Raw genomic sequence first — 19,021 nt, forward strand, 5'->3', positions numbered from 1 at the left:
TGGGTCTCAGAGCTCTTGTGGGAATTGGTTCACTTCTTTCAGAGCACGAGGGCCACACCTGTGTTTAGAGCACACCCCTGAAAACACAAGAGCAGCTTCTCTTTCCGAGGGCACACAGCCCAGGGTGCCGTAGGCATCAGCCAAGGGCAAGGAGAGCTAAAGGGGTGTGCTTCATCTCGGTGACCTGCTCTGGAAGGGAAAAGGTGCACTGACAGGCGGGGTGTGATGTCACCAACCTTGTTATTGCCCCCCCCACCCCCACCGCGGCCACCCGCCGCTGCCCCTGAGTGACAGGTACGGCAGACACGGTTCCCATCTTACTACTGAGGGGAGGCTCAGACTCACTGACTCCTGACAGTCAAGTCTCCTGGGATCTAAGCCCCGATCCTCCAACCCCAACTCCAACAAGCTGCCTCCCTCCAGTTATCCAGGGAGCTCTGGGCGGACGGGAAGGACTTTCTTGTCAGGGGTCCCTTGTTTCTCTCTCCTGCTGCGTGGCCCTTCTGCAGGACGGTCCCTCCCTCGGGCCTCTCCTCCTCTTCCCTTCCCTCCCACACGTCTCCATAGCAGGTGGATTTCCATGGGGCAGTCCTGAGTGTTGCTGAGCTGCGGGGCCCAGAGCATGTGGACATTGTGGGGCCATGGTTGGGGTTGGTCCCTGCCCTCCTGCCAAGGACCCAACTACCCAGCCAGCCCCATCCAGAGGGTGTGGCTCCTATGAGAGCTGGGACCTCTGGCCACAGCCACTGCCCATGCTCCTACCTGAGGAAGGGATGTGCACTGTCTTCCCTGCTCCGCCAGCCCGGATTCAGACCCCAAGTACCAGATGCGGGGCTGGACACACGGACACAGGTGTGTTTTCACGACTGGATAAGCTGCTGACCTGGTTCTCCCCACTGACAGCAGCCCAGACCTGTCTGGAGCCTGGGAGGCCCCTGAGGGCCACAGGTTCCAACCCCTCCCCTTCTCTCTGCTCATTCTGCACCGTCCACGCATGCCCCCACCTCTTCCAACACGCCCAGGTCGCACCTGCCTCCTCCCTATGCCTTGCGGAGCCCCCTCCTGGAGACTTTCCCTGCCCTGGTGCCTTGATGTCCCTCTTTGTGCCAATCTGATGGGATACTGCATGTTCGCCGGGTTCTCATCTGCCCTCCCCACTAGAATAAGCTCCAGGGGGTCGGGGCTCTGTTTGCAGGAGCTGGAATTGTGCCCTGCATGTGGGGGGTACTTATGAGCATTTGTCGAGCAAATGAAGGAATGAAAGGGGGCACTGGGCTGGGGCTTGGGATGCCTTGGTTCTGGGTCCAGCAGGCATGGACAGGCCTGCGGTCGGTGGGTGCCCTTGTTCCGCCCCTGTCGTAACAGCATTTGCAGCCATCATCAGGGCGTGCTTTCTGAGAGAAGGCACACTGGCTCAGCTCACTGGATTCTTCCAGAAACATCATGGGATGACACTACTGTCCCCATTTTCTAGGAGGGGAGGGTGGAGCTGGGCTTGGGGGTAGTGAGTGGTAGGGACAGTCTTACCTGCACACCCAGGGAACCAGAAGCCTGCACTGATGCATGGACGGGGCTGCCCAGGTGAAAAGGATTCTGAGCCATGGGATCTTTGTGGCAAGATGCCCTCTGGCCCTGGTGATGGAGGCAGGCGGGACGGTGGCCGTGGGATTGTGGGGTGGGTGGGTGGCATTTGTTTCCCTGGAAAAGCTTGGAGTCTCTGGTGCAGATGCTGGGGAGCCTCAGTGCATCTCCGTGGTGCTCGTGAGTCCCAGCTGAGGCCGGTCCGGGAACCCGACACTGGCAGGGAGTGTGGTGTGCAGGCTGTGAACTGAGGAGTGTGACCCCATGGATGGGGGAAGGAAGCTGGCCCAGCAGAGGCAGAAATCCAGCCGTAGGAGGCGCCATACAAGCCGTGGCCTCACGGGAGCTGGGGCTACAGTGACCCCCGCCCCCAGGGATGCGCTGAGTTGGACTGAGGTGGCTGGGCCTTTATACCCCTCATTGGCCAGGCGTTGGATTTGGAGGGCCCAGGAGGATGTGCCCTTGGGCGAGGCCACTCTCTGCAGTGGAGGCCACCCCTGCAGTGCCAGTGATTCTACATGCTGTCCCAGAAGGGTGTCTGGTCAGCCCATCCCAGTGTCCACCATCACAGCCGGCGGAGAGCCAAGGTCACACCAAGGTGGGTGACAACACAGGTGGGCTGTGAGAACTTCTGATTTGGAACAAGACACCCTCTCCCACCCTGACAGGAATGTTCCCAAAAAATCCCCACAGGGAGGGGAGACTCTGCACTGTCCTGAGGCCCCGAGGGGCTGCCCGCCGACCCTGCCCCACTTCAGTTTCACTTCCCCTCCTACTCTGGGGGTTATGGAGACCCAGGCCCATTTGGGAATGAGGGGAGCACTCTGAGACTTGCAGCTCCAGCACCTGCATGGCTGTTCCTCCAGACTCAAGTCCTCATGCCAGTGCCCCACCTTCGGGGCGGTGCCCGTCAGCGTGCCCCAGGGGAACAGGACAGAAACAGAACCACGAATGGTGGGGCTGGTGAGTGTGACCTCTGTCGAGCGGGTTGGCAGCCTGGAAACTCAGTAAGGGTGGGTTCAGCTTTGAGGCAGAGTTGCTTCTTCTCTGGGAAGCCTGTCTTTCTGCACAAGGGCTTCTGCTGGTGGTGCGAGGCCCACACACATCATGGGAGAGCTTCTGCTTTACATAAAATCAGCGGTCTGTAAATGTCAATCGTATCTAAAAATTATCTTCACAACAGCATCTGGTTCTGGTGAGTAACCAACAACTGGGCACCACGGCCTGGCCAAATTGGCACATAAAATTAGCGATCATGGGGCTAACGGAGTTTAGACAATGACCCTGCCAGTTAACAGAGCAGATTTTCCCCAGGAGGCTGGGGGGAGAAAGAGAGAGAGAGAGAGAGACAGAGAGAGAGAGACAGAGAGAGTTGTGTGACATGCAAGGAGAGGCGGTCCCATCCAAGGAGACGGTTGTGCATTGGTGTCTTAGGCCCTAAGGGAAGCATAAGCCTGACCCCTGTCCCATAGCTGGGCTTGTCTGTGCAGTAGGGGCAAACCTCCTGCTTCACAATTAGCCCAGGCCCGGGTCTCATTCCCTGTACCCCAGGTCACCAGGCCCCAGCTCTGTGGGCAGGATGGTGACGTGCCATGACCCAGGCACTTGGGGCAATCACTGCTGATTCCGGAAACCACCAGAGTCTTCTTTGTGGCCTGGTGCCTCGGGAGCACACCAACCCAGTCCCACCATCCTGCGGGACGCTGCGGGACCAGCACACTAGCTCGGAGGACTAGGGATGCTCAAGACTCCTGTTTCACATTTGGGGCAGCGGGTGGGTGCCTCGAAACTTGAGAAACTGTTACTGCAGCTCTGAAAATGGTTGTGGCTTCATAGAAATTTCCCATCATGCCTCTACCTTTGGAACAAAGCGCTTTGGGCTGGACTGGTGAGTCCCAGCTTCCAGGTGATTGAAAGTTCTGGGCGAAGTCTCCCGGCAGCCACCCTGGGGAGGCAACCGGGCCCAGAAGCCACTGTCACACCGTCAGCGAGGAGGTGGCCAGCGGAGAGAGCCATTCACCCCAGTTCTTACCCCTGAAACTGGGTCCTTCTCTGAGAGTTTTGGGAATGTAAAGCTATCTGCCATACGCAGGGAGGATGTGGAATGAAAATATGGGTGAACGTCAAAAGCTATCTGTGCACAGAACTCAGGGCCCTGCGGCGGGCCTGGGGCCTGGGGCCAGGGCATGGGGCCTCCTTGCTGGGTAGACCCTTGTCCAACTCACGCAGAGCTTCTTTTGTTTTTCACTCATGGTGAGCGAGTCTCCTCGTGTCGGTGTGGTCCCCAGGAAGGCGACGCCTACTGCTCCGTGCTGACCCCTGAGCTCCTGCCATGGGGCACTGTCCAGAAGTTTGATGAAGGACTTCAAATGAGGAGTGGGCAGCTCCTCCAGGTGGGGCCTGGACTGTCTGGACGTCGCTCGCTAATGGGCAGCTTCTCTTCCCCGCAGGAGAGGCAGAAACAGAGGGAGATGCTTCTCTGAGCTCGGGGCCAGAGCCTACCAAAAAGGGGTCGGGGGATGTCCCCCTACCTCCACAAAGCTGAGGGGCTGATCCTTTTTAGTAACTGTTCCTGAGTGACCACGGGGAGAGCCAGTGCAGGCACCCCCAGCAGGCACCCCCAGCAGGCGCCCTGAGCTGGAAGGGTGCCCAGAGTACTGAGCTGTGTCACGCTGGGCCACGGACACACCCAGCGCATACGCCCTAGGAGCCCGCTTCGAAGGCCTGTGGCTGTGTGCGTTCGTGTGTGCTCAGGGGATCTGATAGACTCTCAATTCGTTCTCAGTTCTCCCTTTTGCTAAAGTCCAGACTTCAGCCATGTCCTGTGCTTCCCCAGCCCCGGACAGGAACAGGAAGGCTCTGGGGAGCAGTGTGGGCCGCTGGCAGCTAGGCCTAATGTGCACCGGCTGAGCCAGCGTGCTCCCCTCTCCTGGGGCGGCTGCCGGCCTCAAACACAGAAGGCGAAAGTCAGACCGGCTGGCCCGCCGCCAGCTCTGGTGTTCTTTCCGCGCGGTGCCTCTGAAGCCCTGACCACTGTGGGCTCTGTTTGTTTTCTCCTGCCTTCCATTTGCAGCGATCTTGAAAAAGCGTCTTAAGACAGTGTCAGGAGTTTATGTCTTATTGTTCAGCATCTGACATCTTTTAAGGGAATAATCAGGACCCATATACGCGGGAGGAGGGATCGATCCTGCTCTGCCCCATGCTGCCTGTCTTGCTGTCAGAGGGAAGATGTACGATGGTTTGATTTAAGACGCTGCTTCCTCAAGGGTCCCTGGAGACAGGCATCTCGTCCGTGTTATGCTAAATCTTTAAGAGCTTCTGACTGTAATCTATGCTGTGAGGATTCTCATCAGCCGGGCTCAGGCACTTCATCCCCTTTCAGAAGGGAAGGTGAGAGGCGGGTGGCGGCCCCTTGAATGATCCGGCTTGCATTTACCATGTTGGTCTTGGGGGGTGGCAGAGATGGAAAGGGGGACCACAGTGAAAACACAGCTGGGCTCGGGGAGGGGCTCCTCCTTCATTACAGAGGCTCCTGACCTCTCTGACAGCGCCTGGCGGCCTCGGGTGCTTGGACATGAACCAAGGTCTGGACTCTGCACCCCAGGCCCATTGCGGTGAGGAGGATCAGCCACCTGGAAGGGCTCGTGAAGATGCTGGGGCTTCAGGGAGGTTCTGGGCCCCTCTGAGATGATCCGGAAAGAACCGGGGCCTCCTCCGAAGGTGGGAGGGGTTAAGGAAAGAGTCGGGGGCGTGTGTCTGGGGGGCTGGACATCGCATCTGGACATCGCAAATCCCCCTCCTCCCAGCTCCTGATTGTGCCTTGATTCCCAGCAGTTTCTGAAAATGGTGGTGGGCATGCGGGAGAGCGGGCCTGGGTCAGACGTGGAGGCGTTCACGTCCGCTGGGCAGGCCTTCCTGCTTCAAGGCCCAAAGCTTTGGTCACCTGGTCCCATTCCTTGGACTTCTGGAGAGAGAACGGAGGCAGGGAGGGGCCAGGAGACCACAGACTCCACCTGGGCTGCTGGAAGGAGCTGCCCCTGGCCCCACCTGACATACTCAGAAGCCCCAACTGTGCTCGAATCCCTGCTCACTGCACTTCCGGGTCCCTCCTCCCCAGGCCCCACCTGGACCTCTGCCTGTTCTTGTCTCCTGAAGGCTCCCTCACCTTCCATCTGATGGGCATCTGCACCCGGAGGGCACTGTCTAGCCATGCTCTTGCAGGCTCCTCCCATAGCAGCCACGCCTCCTTCCCCTGCCTGCAGATTTGATCGATGTTTTAATCCCAATCTTTAAGCTACTTCAAATAGTTTTGGGAATAAAGCAGTCGAATTGGCCTCCATTCCAGGGATAACGTGATTTCGCACTCATTAAACACACTTCACCCCCCACTGGATGGGAGGGATTGGTTTGCTTAGTTGGGTGTGAGGCTCTTTGGGCCTGATCTCCTCTGGCTGGGCAGCTGGGAAGGGGTGGCCTAGAGCTGCTCTCTCCTGTGACAGACACCGGGAACCAGTTGTTCGTGTCTCTCTCCGCTCAGGGCACCTTTACGGGGCATGGGGTTGCCACTGAGGAGCAGAGACCCAGTTCCTTGTGAGCTGTGGACCGTGGAGGGTGGGAGGACCAGCCCAGCGCTCTCCTGACAGTGAAAAGGGCACACGGATGGAGTTGTCCCGGGAGAACCAGCAGCAAGAGCAGCCTGTGGGGCCCCGAGGACAGCCCGTGGGTCCAGGCCTGGGGACGGTCTTGGGAGGGTGGGGTAGCCCTGAGAAGTACACATGTGTTTGCTTCAAACGGCCTAAGTGGCCGCCCACCTGCTTGCCCGCCCGCCCGCCCTCTTTTCTTTTCTCAGAGCGTGCAGATTTAACGTTGAGTCCTTTCTTCCCCGCCCAGCCCTCAGCAGGGACGTCCGTCCACAGGGACCCTGCAGGGTGTGTTGCGTTGTCCTGGGAGCCAAGAGCCAGGTGCCGCGCTGTGGCTTGGGTGCAGGGAGGGAACAGTTGCCTGTCCAGTGCAGAGCTGGCGCGAGGTGTGCAAGGCCTGCTGTGTTTGGGTGGCAGCAGTTACAGAATGAGGCTGGGCCCAGTGCACTCAGGCCTGGCGCCCCAGACGTGGTTGTCCCTGCATCTTGGGACCCATTCCCTCTCTTCCTGTGACAGGCCCCTGTGTTCCAGAATCCGCCACCTCCCTACAGCATTTCCCCTCCCCACCTGTCTCTTGGCTCCTGACCACTGCCGCCTCCAGCACCGTGAAGTTGCCACATGTCACACGTTCCTGAGATCATGTTGATGTCGCCTTCCTTCCTAAGTCAGACGCAAATCCCATGCCTGGCATGTGGGGCAGATGAAGAGGCTGTTTGGGCCAAGAGGGTCTGGGTCTGAGAGGTGGGGGTGCATGCCTGCGGCACAGATGAGCAGTAAGGAGTGACTCCCATGCCCTCTGGCTCAGGGTCCCCAGTGATTAGAAGACATGGGGGCAAGAATGGGTGACCCCAGAACATTTCTGAGTTGACCAAAGCGTGCTGTCTTGGGTGTTCTCCCGTAACATTTTTCTGTCCACTGAAGTTTTCAGAGGGAAACGCTGGCTCACACTCCTGCTTCGGGAGTTGAAATTCTAGTCTGCCCATGAGAGCCGCCTCAAAGTAAAGCCAGTGGGTTGATCGCTCTCAAAAGTCACAACTGGGATGGGTAGGAATAAATACTGGGCCCCTGCACCACCTCAAACCAGGATACACCATGGTTGGATAATCTTTGCTCCTTTCTGTGGCTGTGTAGAGAGTACGTGTCCCTGGACAGCTGAGAAACAGGGCTGGGGCCAGCGAGGGCTCCTAGGAGCATGTGATCATGGGAGGGGCAGTTCACAAAGGGCTGTGTGCGATTTCCCCACTGCAGGACTTCTCAGTGCCTCTGAAGGGCCAACGTACACAGCTGCTCTTGCAGAAGAGCTGGAGCTTGCAGATTTCATGTAGCAGTTTTGCTGTGAAAACTTTTGTCAAGAGGCAATTTGTGGGCTAGTGCTCCGTGGAACCCAGTTTGGCAAAGGCTTCCCTACAGCCCAGTCAGCACACAGCTACTGCAGACAGAGCTGAAGTTCCAACTGGGACAAAGGGTGTGATAAGGAGCCTGGCATCCAGCTGCCTTGGGCTATAACACCAAACCTGGCTTGTCTCGGGGGCCTGTGAGGTCTACCCCTTCTCCAGCCTGTGCCTCACTTGCTGCAGTGGCCTCACTGGCTGGTCTTCCAGCTCCTCGAGGCCCCTCCCGGCCATGAGCCGATGTACAGCAGCTTCCTGCCTTCCCAGGCCGAGCCCAGTCACCCTAATATCCTCTGTTACACCTCCTTCCCTGATGCACGCTCATGAAGGCCAGGCCCCGGTGCAGCCCCCATCACGGCCCACACAGGCTCACTGATGGCTGCGTGATGCACTGTCTGCTTCGTGTCTGTCTGCCGCACCAACCTGTCAGCTCCTGGAGGGCAGGAACCACATCCCTTGACTCCCTGGCACTGCCTGGGATCTGGGAGAAACCCACAAACATTTGTGAGACACGTGAATGAGTGCCACTGCCTTTGGATGGTGACGTGTGACACGTGACTTGTCACCATTGGCCACATGTCAGCGTGGGGGCCCACGAGGGGGTGCATCGCATGGCCCACAGCATTGCTGACCACGGACCCAGCCAGCTGGAACCCGCCAGGGCCACGAGGGTGTGGTGGGGAGGGGTAGGACCAGCGGGCCTGGGGGCCACCTTCTCGAATTTGTCTGCTGCTACGGGCAATTGACTTCAGTGGATCGCTGTGGAATGGCCCAGACAACACGTAATTCTGTTGTGCTGATTTAAACTGTGCAGGGGCGGGAATGGAAAATCCAGGTGTGATGGGGTCAGCTGACAGGGTCTCTTGAGGGCTGACCCTCCATCTCACCACCGCCCCAACTGGTGGGTGCAGACACTGAGTCCCGGGGTGCAGGGATCAGAGGAGCTGCCCGAGGTCACAGAGCAGGCAGCAGGGATGCCGTGGACGTGGTGGTGGTGGGGGTGGGTGTTTCAGCCCTGTCTGCCTGACCCCAAACCATTCTTCTCCTTTTCCAGAAGCAGAATGAGGCTGGACCTGTGTTAGGGGCATGGAGGCCCGTGTGGAATAAGGCGGCCCTGCGAATAACCCCCTGCCCACTCCCAGCCCTGATTGCGTCATTCCTCTGACTCAGTCCAGGGTTTACAGCCCAGAGAGAATTAGCTGGTGTCTCCTCCAGCCACGTGCAATTAATTTCTGCTTAAATTAGCAAGGCTGTTTACTGAGACCTGTAGAATGTCCAAAATCTTTTTATAGCCAAGAAGGTTTAATATTTTGTAAAATCATGTGATCACAGGGTTTCAAAGTTATTTCATGAAAAGTGTGAGTCACAAACTCCGAGCTTGTTAAATTGGAAAATTCTAAACCCGGTAAGACACTTTCTGTATCTTTTAAGTGTGAGAAACCAGCAACCTACCCCCTACCTCACCCCCCTAATTACTTGGTTTCATTGAAACTGAAGTGGTTCAAATGGAAATTCAGACGTTCAAATTCTGCCCAGATCTAGGTATAATTTGTCTTTCTTTCTTTCTTTTTAAATTTATTTATTTTTGAGACAGGATCTCACTCTGTTGCCCAGGCTTGAGTGCAGTGGCATGAACATGGCTCACTGTAGCCTCAACCTCCTGGGCTCAAGCGATCCTCCTACCTCAGCCTCCCATGTAGCTGGGACCACAGGTGCATGTCACCACACCTGTCTAATTTTTAAATTTTGTAGAGACAGGGTCTTGTCATGTTGCCCGGGCTGGTCTCGAATTCCTGGGATCAAGCAATCCTCCTGTCTCAGCTTCCCAAAATCTGGAGTTACAGGCATGAGCCACGGTGCCTGGCATTATTTTGTAATGGTATGTAACATATGTAGAGTGACGTGCACAGATATGAAAGGTGTGACCTGATGAAATTTTACAAAGGTTATCACCTTTTCTAAAAACTACAAGCACCACCGAGATCAACATACAGAACATTTCCCGTATCACCCGAGATTTCTTGTGTCCCTTCCAAGACAATCTCTCTCCTGTCAACCTTCACTTGTAGTGTATGAGCTTTGCTTCTTCTGGGACTTCATATAAATGGAATCACATGCCATGCAGTCTTTTAGGTCTGGCTTTATTTATTTATTTATTATTTTGTCTCGCTCTGTTGCCCAGGCTGGAGTGCAGTGGTGTGATCTCGGCTCACTGAAACCTCTGCCTCCTGGGTTCAAGCGATTCTCCTGCCTCAGTCTCCCAAGTAGCTGGGATTATAGGTGCCCGCCACCAAGCCTGGCTAATTTTTACATTTTTAGTAGAGATGAGGTTTCACCATATTGGCCAGGATGGTCTCAAACTCCTGACCTCAGGTGATCCACCTGCCTCGGCCTCCCAAAGTGCTGGGATTCCAGGTGTGAGCCACCATGCCCAGCTGGTCTGGCATCTTTTGTTAGACTTCATGTCTATGGGATTTGTCCTTGTTACCTGTGGCAGTGATTTTTTTCTCTTTCATCTTTATGCCTGACACTGTATAAAGATATTATAGTTATTTTATACATTTTCTTGACGATGGCCATCTGAGTTGTTCCTGATTTGAGGCTGTGATGAATAAGTCTGCTATGGACATGCTGGTCCATGTCATGGGTACGCTATGTTTACCCGTGTTTATTACACAAAGTCTTCCAAAGCGATCTTACCAGTTGCTGTTCCCACCAGCAATGCATGAATGCCGCCATTCCTGCCTGTCCTCACCAATACTGCGCATTCAGTGATTTTAAAACTTTAGCCAGATTGACGGATGTGTGAGAAGGAGGTGGCAATTTGAATTTACCTCTAAGTAATGATGCTGAGCGTCTTTTTGTATGCTTTTTTTCACTTTAATTTTAGGTTTGGGGGTACATGTGAAGGTTTGCTGTGTAGGTAAACTCATGTCATGGGCGTTTAATTGTCCAGATTACTTCATCAGCCAGTGTTCGTTCTAGTGCCTAATACTTCTATTTCGTGCTCCTCTCCCTCCTCTCAGGTGGAACTTTTCTATCCTGGTGGGGATGAGAAGGGCAGTTCAAACACTATTGGTTACCAGAAATGCTGGATCCAAAAAGAAGGAGAAAAACCTGTCCTCTTGGACCCTGGGAGCAAATACAGAGGGGGCCCTTCAAACTCTGCCCGTGATTGGTGGGAAGAGCACTGGACTAGAGGTCAGAAGGCTCCAGTAGCCCGGGGGCCCCCGCAGCAACTTTCTGAGCTGTAGTTTCTTCCTGGGTAGGAGGAGAAGAGGCGTGCCCATCTGCCCGAGAGCTGCGGAGATCCAGGTGCACGTGGACCTTTCCCGGAAGGATGGTTCTGGATGACGATAGCTGTGGGTGCCCCCACTCATGAGCCGAGGGACACTGGGCACTCTGCTCAGCCTCTAGCCTCAGCCTGCTCATCTGTCAGAGGGGACGAGATGACCCATTTCGGGGTGCCTGGAAGATTCACTGAAATAACCCACCGGAAGTGGTCAGAGGAGAGAGGGATCAGGCACTTGCACAGGGGCGTCGTGTCTGCACCGTGCGGCTGTAAGCTCTCTCCGCACACCGCATCTTTCTCCTTTTCTCCCGCATGTGCATGTGCATGTGAATTCGTGAGAGTCCCAGTCTGAGTGGGAGAGGCCGGGGATGAGATCAGTTGGTACAAGGGGCTTGTCCTTGAGGCAGGAGGAGAAGCAGCTGGGGCTCAGTGAAAGCATCGGTGCCGGAAAGGGCTCCAGGTGTGACCGTTCACCCTCAGCCTCTCCAGTGTCAGAAAGGGCTCCAGGTGTGACGGTTCACCCTCAGCCTCTCCAGTGTCAGAAAGGGCTCCAGGTGTGACCGTTCACCCTCAGCCTCTCCAGTGCTAGAAAGGGCTCCAGGTGTGACCGTTCACCCTCAGCCTCTCCAGGACAGGGTCTGTGGGAGGATTGCACAAGGAGATGGGCCGGGTCAGTAACACCCACCATGAGGCACTCAGCCTTCTGGAATTGGGGGGCCAGAGACACAAAAAGCAGCAGCATTTGGGTGGCACCTGCTCCCCACTCCCTGGTGCCCACGGGCGCTTCCAAAAAATGAGCCTGCCGTGGAGCGTGGGGTCTGGCATCCACCCGTCCCTCGGCCCCAGGTTCCTCCTCTTTGGGTTCAAGCCAGAGGCACAGGCTAGTGCCCACAGGACTGGGTCAGGATTGGGCTTGACCAGCTCTGGCAGCCCTGCCTCAGTGGCCACCAGCCAAGGTGACCTCTCTCCTTCCTTGTGGTGACTGTATCCATCGGAGGGGCCTCGTTGTCCCTCCCCGACACCAGCTTGGACCAGGGCCCCCAAGCTCTTTGGAGTTCATCCCCCAACTCCAAAGGTCAGAAGGCAAACTGCGTCACTGTTTCCTGTCCCTGCCCCTCCCTGTACTCACATCCTGTGCTGCGTGGGCCACTCAGGGACCCCAGGAGGCAGACACCAAGACAGGAGGATATGGGGTGGGGTCATGAAGGTGCTGTGTGTCCTGGGGCTGCTGGAAGGAACCCGCACACTGGGCAGCTTCAGGCCACTGAGATTCGCTCTCTCCCAGGCTGGAGGCCCTGGTACCCTGGTGCACCATCAGGAGGGCATGCCATCACGAGGGTGTAGTGTTACGAGGGTGTGCCATCCCTGTTCTCCCCATCCAGCCCAGCTTGTGGAGATGCTCAGGTGTGGTCAGGTACCCTATGGGACCCTGACTGCCCAAATCAGGTCAGGCTCCGTAGGAGCTCAGTCGGTTTCCCTGCTGGTGGAGGCAACGTGGGAGGAGACAGTTTCCTCCCAGAGTCCTGGCCTCTGCTTCCAGCCCCATGAGGGGCAACGCTGGGCAATGCCATACACATGGCCTCGCTTAGCAGGGTGCATCGCATCTGGTAACTGCCGCCATCATGCACAGGGCTTGTGACTGCCAGGTCTTGGATGCCTCACCCCATGAAGGGCTGAGCTCATGGGATGCTTGCTCAGGGAACTCCCCAAAGACGTCTGAGGAATGGGATGTGGGTCTGAGGGGGCCAGCCTGGACTGTGCAGGTCTGTGCAGGCAGGACCGGCAGACTTCACATCCAACGTGAGTGCTTTGGGGTGTGCAGGCAGCTAAGAGCCTTCCTGAAGCTCCTGGGTGGTTAAGAGAGATTGCCGTGGGAACTGGAGCCCTTGGCCCGGTTGTCTCCCTTTAGCTGGAAAACAGCGTGGTCCCCATTAAAATGGAGATAGTGCATTTCACAGCCAGGGCCTTTGGGAGGGCCACAGCCATAGAAAGTAGCCCTGTGGGGTCTCATTCCAAATCCTTTCTTGTGGCATCTTTCTGTGAAGTAAAAGAAGTCACTGGGGAGCGTTTTCCCTCCTTCTCACCATTTTCAATTCAGACTTGATTCTAAGGGACACAGATGGGTGGGCCAGAAGAGCCAGGTGGCTTCCTGGTGGCCCAGCCAGGTCTGTGCTACCTGCCTCTCCTGCCTTCTTATGGAGGTCATTGTGTTCCTGAGGAGGGCGGTGGCACCTGTCACCTGCAGAGATGCCCCCTCCTCCCTCCCACACCCTCACTTCCTCCCACCTTCCCAAATCCAGCCCGAGTCGGCATCTCCCAGAAACTGCTCAGAAGAATGAGAGATGGGTGCTGTTGGGAATTAGATAGTGACCGCAATGTATATCTGCACCCAAAGCCTCGTAACGACCTTAGACCCCAAGGTCTTTCTTGGAAATAGGCTCTTTACAGATATAATTAGTGAAGGATCTTGAGAGGAGATCATCTTCAGGTTAGGTGGGTCCTAAATTCAATGCCTGCTGCCCTCGTAAGAAGAGGAGAGCAGGCTGTGTAGAGGCGGAGATGGACCTGATGCAGCCACACGCCGAGGAACGCCTGGAGCCGCCAGAAGCTGGAAGAGGCAGAAGAACCCTCTGCAGAGCCTCAGGAAGGAGCCTGCATTTTGCACGTCACCTTCAGAATTGTGAGAGAAGACATGTCTGTGTTTTAAGCCCCCACCTCTGTTAGTGATCATTGTTATGGCAGCCAGGACCCTGATGCAGTTGGGGTCCAGGAGTGAGGCAGCCGGGCATTGCTGCTTAAATGTGGGCGCACCCAGCAGAGTGCTCCCGGCCGTGGGGTGAAGAGGCTGGCATTGCAGAGCAGAAAGGCTCACAGGGGAACCCTGACTGGGACACCAACTGGACTTGGAAATAAACACAAAAGAGAGGAGTGAAAGACGACATTGAGGCTAAAAAGGAGGATCAAGGATGGGAAAATCCACGGTGGAGGTACTCCAAAAGTGTAATCCGAGGGGAAAGTGGAGGAGGAGGAGGTGTCAGCTAGGGGCAGAGAATGAGGGCAGTGTGGAGCTCAGCCACGCTCTTCAGCATACAGCAGTGTAGCATCCTGCCTGAGGGTAGGATTGGTGGATTCCTGCCTGGGTTCTGTTGCTCGATGCTGTGTGACTTCAAACAAATCACCCAACCTCTCTGTGCCGCATGTGTATCATCTGTGAAAAGGGACAATAGCTGTTTTTTTATGCTGCTTGTGAGGAGTAAATAAAAGGACAGCTGGTAAGGAGCTTAGAACAGTTCCTGGCAGATGGAAAGTATCCAAAGATTTCATCTGTTAATATTAAGAGAACAGAAACAAAAGTCAAAGACATAATCAAAGAAAATTCCCCAGGCTGCAGAAAGGCAGTGCAGGCAGAGTTGGTCAGTGCACCACTGGGCGGGGGAAAAAACCCCAGCATGTGTGGAATGACAAAGCATAAAAACAAATGTGTGTATGTGTGTACTGCACAACACCACAGAACTACTATAAGCCAAGTTCTATGCATTACTGACTTGGAGTGACCACGTGATGTGCTGATAATGGAATGAAACAAGTTGTGGGGAAAACAGCACAATCCTGTTTATAAACATCTTGGTGGTGCTCATGTCTCCTGCTGGACAGGTGTTGGGAGGCTCCCTGTAGGTGTTCCCTGTGAAGGGGTGAGTAAGGCATGGAGCCACTGTGAACAGGTGTCTCTGGCCCTGCAGCACCTTATGGCTCAGAATCGCCTCATTGGATACATAGAAGGTGGCAGGTCAGGTGCTTGTCCCCTACTTACCTACAGAGGAGACTGAGTCCCTTCAAGTCAGTGCTGGCTGGGAGGTGGGCAGGGGCTCCAGGTCCCTTCTCTGCCCCCTGCACACTGTGCCTTGCACCTGATTCTTTCCTTAAGTTCCTGAGGAGACCCAGAGTTCCTGGGTGCAGCTTTGGGGCATCTGGGGCTCAGAGCTGTCCTTGTAACCAGGCAACACTGACAACTTTTAAACTGGTTTGATTACCCAGAAAAAAACCAAATGCCCCATCTGATTCCATCTCTCCCATCTTTGGCAGGAAGCATCTGCCGTTGCCAGGCAACAGCTGGGCGCTGCACGTCAAAGGCCAGAGACAGCCTGGCTTTTTGCACCCTGTACGCAAGCCCGAGCCGCTAGCTTGTATGACTGCGTGTGGCCGAGGTCCTGGCCCTGCGCCCCTGGGTGAGGCTGTGGTCGGGATACCATCTCTCTCCCCAAGCTGTGAAGTCCCAACTCCCGGCCTCACTGCAGCTCTTCCATCAGAGGTCCCTAGAGGAAGTGTGTTCCCTGAAGTATGCATTTCCTGCTGACCTTTCCAACCCACTGTGGCCTCTCCTTGCATTTTAGGCAGTGCTGTGACTTGCTGGTTGGAGGAAGCTTGAGTCAGGGGTCAGAGGGACCTCTGGGGATTATCCTATCCAAAGCCTCCCACCAAAGCCTTTCACAGCATCTTCTTTTTACTTAGCACCAGAACCTCGTGTGTGTGTGCATGTGTGTGTGTTCACCGGCATATGTGTGTGTGTATATGTGTGTGCACGTGCATGCCTCTTCCCCAGATGAGACCCTGTGCAGAAGAACCCTGGCATATAAAGCAGATCAGGGAGGGACTGGGCTGGCAACTCAGGGAGGGGCTCCCAGGGTTTCACCCACCTAGGCCCGCAGCTCCCTCCTCTCTCCCTGCCCTGGAGACACCTCTGGGAGGCTACTTGGGAATCCCTTGTCTAGTTCCATTGTCTGGTTTCACAGATGGGGAAATTGGGCCCAGACAGGAAAGTGCAATGCACTCAAGCTTGAGGTGAAGCTGGGTGGCCCAGGTGTCCAGGTGTGTCCTTGTGGGTGGGGTGGCATGGGGTTCTTTCTGTGGAACAAGAGCTGGCCCTGACAGGAAGAACTCTTCCCCAGGACAGGCCTCCTTCCAGGAGGGAGTCATGGCATGACTGTGTGTGGAGAGCAGTGCTCCTTTTTCTCTTCGGTCTCGAGCACAGGGGAGACCCCAGGAAAAGTGGTCTGGCATGAATCCAGGGATCAGGAGCAGAGAGTGCGTGCTGGCTGAGCAGCCTTCCATCTGTGGAGGAGTGACAATTTCCCTCACTCTGCTTCTTCATCTCAGGGTCAGGCCTGGGTGCCTCAGGATCTGGAAGCTGGCACTGTGTTCCAGCCCCAGTGCCTTAGCACATGCTGTGCGCAGCCTGGAGCATTCTTCCCCTGTCCCACCTGGGATGCTCACCTGCATCTTTCCCGCCCTGGCTCAATTCTCCCTGCTCTGCAAAATGTTGCTCAAGTCTCCCCACACCTTCCCAGGCTTCCCCGGGCAGCACCAGGTCACATCATGTGCTGCGATGTGATCTCACCTCCCCAGCACTTCTTGAACCATCTACTGCCTTATGTTAAGTCTTTGTGTACCTAGGAGTTGCTCGAATAATCTGGGGTGCAGAAGAATTGATTATTGCTTCTACATACTATAGATCATTTTTAAACACTGAAAATGGTTTTGTGGGAGACCTGGGTGGGGCCAGGCAAGGCATGTGAGGTGGTCCATATCCTCAGCAGCTTCAGGACCCAGGCAAGTCCCTGCCTCTTGCCCAGATACCGAACGATCATGAATGTGGGATTGCAGGAACCCTGGGTGTGAGCTTTGAGGAGCCTGACAAAGAGGAGGACGCTAGAACAGTCTTTGCTCTGGTCCTGCTTGCTCCTGCTCTCTCTGCCCTCAGGGAGTTGCTGTCAGCTCCCTGAATTAGCCATGAGTTCTCTCCTCCCAGCCTCTGCACACAGCTTCTCTCTCTCTAAAACACATCCTTTTCTTCCCCCACAATCCAGCCCAATCCCACTCATCTTTCAGTGTCTGACTGAGTCATTCCTTCTTCCAGGAAACTGTCCCTGAGCCCCTCTGGGTGCACCCTACCCCTTCCCTGTGTGTGGTGCCATAAACCTGGTGTACTGTGGGTGCTGCAGGCCTGTGTCTCTGCTGCCCTCTGTGTGCAGAGTCCACTGGGTGAAGCTCTTCGTGGTTTCTAGCTCACCTTTGGGGAGGTTCACAGTCACGATGGAAGGAATTAGTCAATTGGTTCACTGCCTCATTCTTCCATTTAACCAGGTGGCCAGTCAGTGACCTGGGCAGCAGTCCCTGAGCTGCTCAGCTCAGGGTGGAGAAGCAGCCTGGGGAGCAGAGGCAGGCTTGATTCTGCAGTCAGCTGCTTGGGCTCCAATCCCACACCTGCTCTTGTTAGCCAGGTGATCCCAGGGAAGTCACTTCACACCTCTGACCTCAGTTTCCCCAAATGTGAAATGTAGTTGCTTCATAGAATTGCTATGGGCATGACAAGTGTTAATCAAAAGTGTAATGTGAGAACTGAACCAAGCTCAGTATATGGAAGTATTAGCTATGATTAATTCGATTGTTTTCTAAAATGATTACAAAGTGTGGTACAGAAAGGTCAACTGATTTTCCCAGAGTCACAATCAAAAGATGTGTTTTTATTCATGTGATGGTTTTAAAACAGTCTCAAACTTCTTTGAAACTTCTACTATGGAGAAGTGGGGTCCAAATTTCCTCCTACTGAGTGTGGGCCCTGTGACTGCTTGATCAATAAAACATGGTGGGTGCTGTGGCAGCCTGGCCCAGACTGTAGAAACAGCAGCTTCCGTTTCCTGTCTCTGGGGGCCCTTGCTCTGGAACCCAGCTGCCATGTTGGAAGGGAGCCCAAGCAGCCCATGCAGAGCTTCCGCGTGGGGCGGAAATGAGGCCCCAGCCCTCAGCTCTGGCTGGTGCAGCTGCACCCGCTGCCCTGCCCCGTGCCTGGGCTGCTTTGGAAGGAGTCCTGCAGTCTCCAGTCAAGCCACTCATCTGATGCTGTGTGGAACAGGCGTGTCTGCACCTGCCAAGCTCTACCTACATGATAAACAAAAGAGATGCTGTGGCTGTCAAGCCTTTGGCTTCCAGGCTGGCTGTTACATGGCAGTAGTCACCGGAGCACAGCTGCCTTACACATCACATGAGAATCATTCTGAATCCCAAATAGACAAATTAAGTCTCAGAGCCTTTCCCCCTTCCTCTTATTTGCCAGCCGTGCTCACCCCTAAACCGTCCTTCCCCTGTGGACCCATGCTGTGGTGCCCGATGACAGCCTTTCGCCCACCTCTGGTCTCACCTGGAGCCGTGTGCAGGTTTGTGCACCATGAGGCCCCTTTTCTGTCCCATGTTAGGATCCACCCTGGGCTGCATCAGCACAGTGGGTCAGAAAGGAGCCCCGGGGTTGGGGCTGTGACATCAGGCCTGCCCTCCACCAAGGGCAGCAAGCAGGCGGGCTTCTCTTCCTGACCCCACAGGCCAGCATGAGACCCGGGAAATAGCAGGTGCTCTATAAATATGTGGCCAGATGGACTGAATGACTGACTGAATGGAAACCTCCAGATTGGCGAGACCTCTCACCTGGGTCTTATTCCACCAAAAGCCCTGGCCCTGCCTGAAGTGACCACACAGCTCCTGACCCGGAGCTGAGGCCCAAGGCCAACAGGTCAGAGGAAGGGGAAGTGGGGATCCTCAGGCAGGGAGGAGGGTGGCTTCTCCCCTAGCTTGCCCAGAGTGACCCTTTCACGCTGCCCCTACCCTGACTGGCCACCAGGCCGCAGCTCCCCTTCCTGCCTCCCCTCCCAACAAGCCCTTCCCCTGCATCTCTAGGTCAGAACTTCTTGGCCTCATATGGAATCTTGTCCTTGAGGGTCTCCTAAATGGCCCTGGTGGCCTGGGGAAGCCCCTCCTGTCCACTCCCCATGCTGCTGAGACCCACCTTCTGTCCACAACTCTGAGCCTCCCGTGCTTGCCTCTTTACCTCCTCACCCGCTCTGCCTCCCTCCTCAGGGGGCTCCACACCCCTGTCCTTCCACGCTCTGTACTCTCTCACGCTGGCGGTTTGCACACACCCCTGTCCTTCCACGCTCTGTACTCTCTCACGCTGGCGGTTTGCACACACCCCTGTCCTTCCACGCTCTGTGCTGTCTCACACTGGTGGTTTGCATATGCTGTCCTTCTGCCTGCAACACTTTTCCCTGCCCCAACCTGGAAAATGCCTA

At 55.6% G+C, this 19,021-nt stretch overlaps 1 long non-coding RNA gene across 2 annotated transcripts in view; it reads left to right on the plus strand.

The window, feature by feature from the left end:
* The window catches only part of LOC139357271 (uncharacterized), a 66,642-nt gene extending 47,920 nt beyond the window's left edge, over positions 1–18,722 (plus strand). For both annotated transcript variants that reach the window (XR_011610205.1, XR_011610206.1), the window contains exons 3-4: positions 18,016–18,115; positions 18,278–18,722. This is a non-coding gene — a long non-coding RNA (uncharacterized lncRNA). The remainder of the gene's footprint in view (positions 1–18,015; positions 18,116–18,277) is intronic.
* Positions 18,723–19,021: the final 299 nt, after the last annotated feature.

This window comes from Macaca nemestrina, chromosome 11 (assembly GCF_043159975.1).
Source record: "Macaca nemestrina isolate mMacNem1 chromosome 11, mMacNem.hap1, whole genome shotgun sequence".
Taxonomy (NCBI): domain Eukaryota; kingdom Metazoa; phylum Chordata; class Mammalia; order Primates; family Cercopithecidae; genus Macaca; species Macaca nemestrina.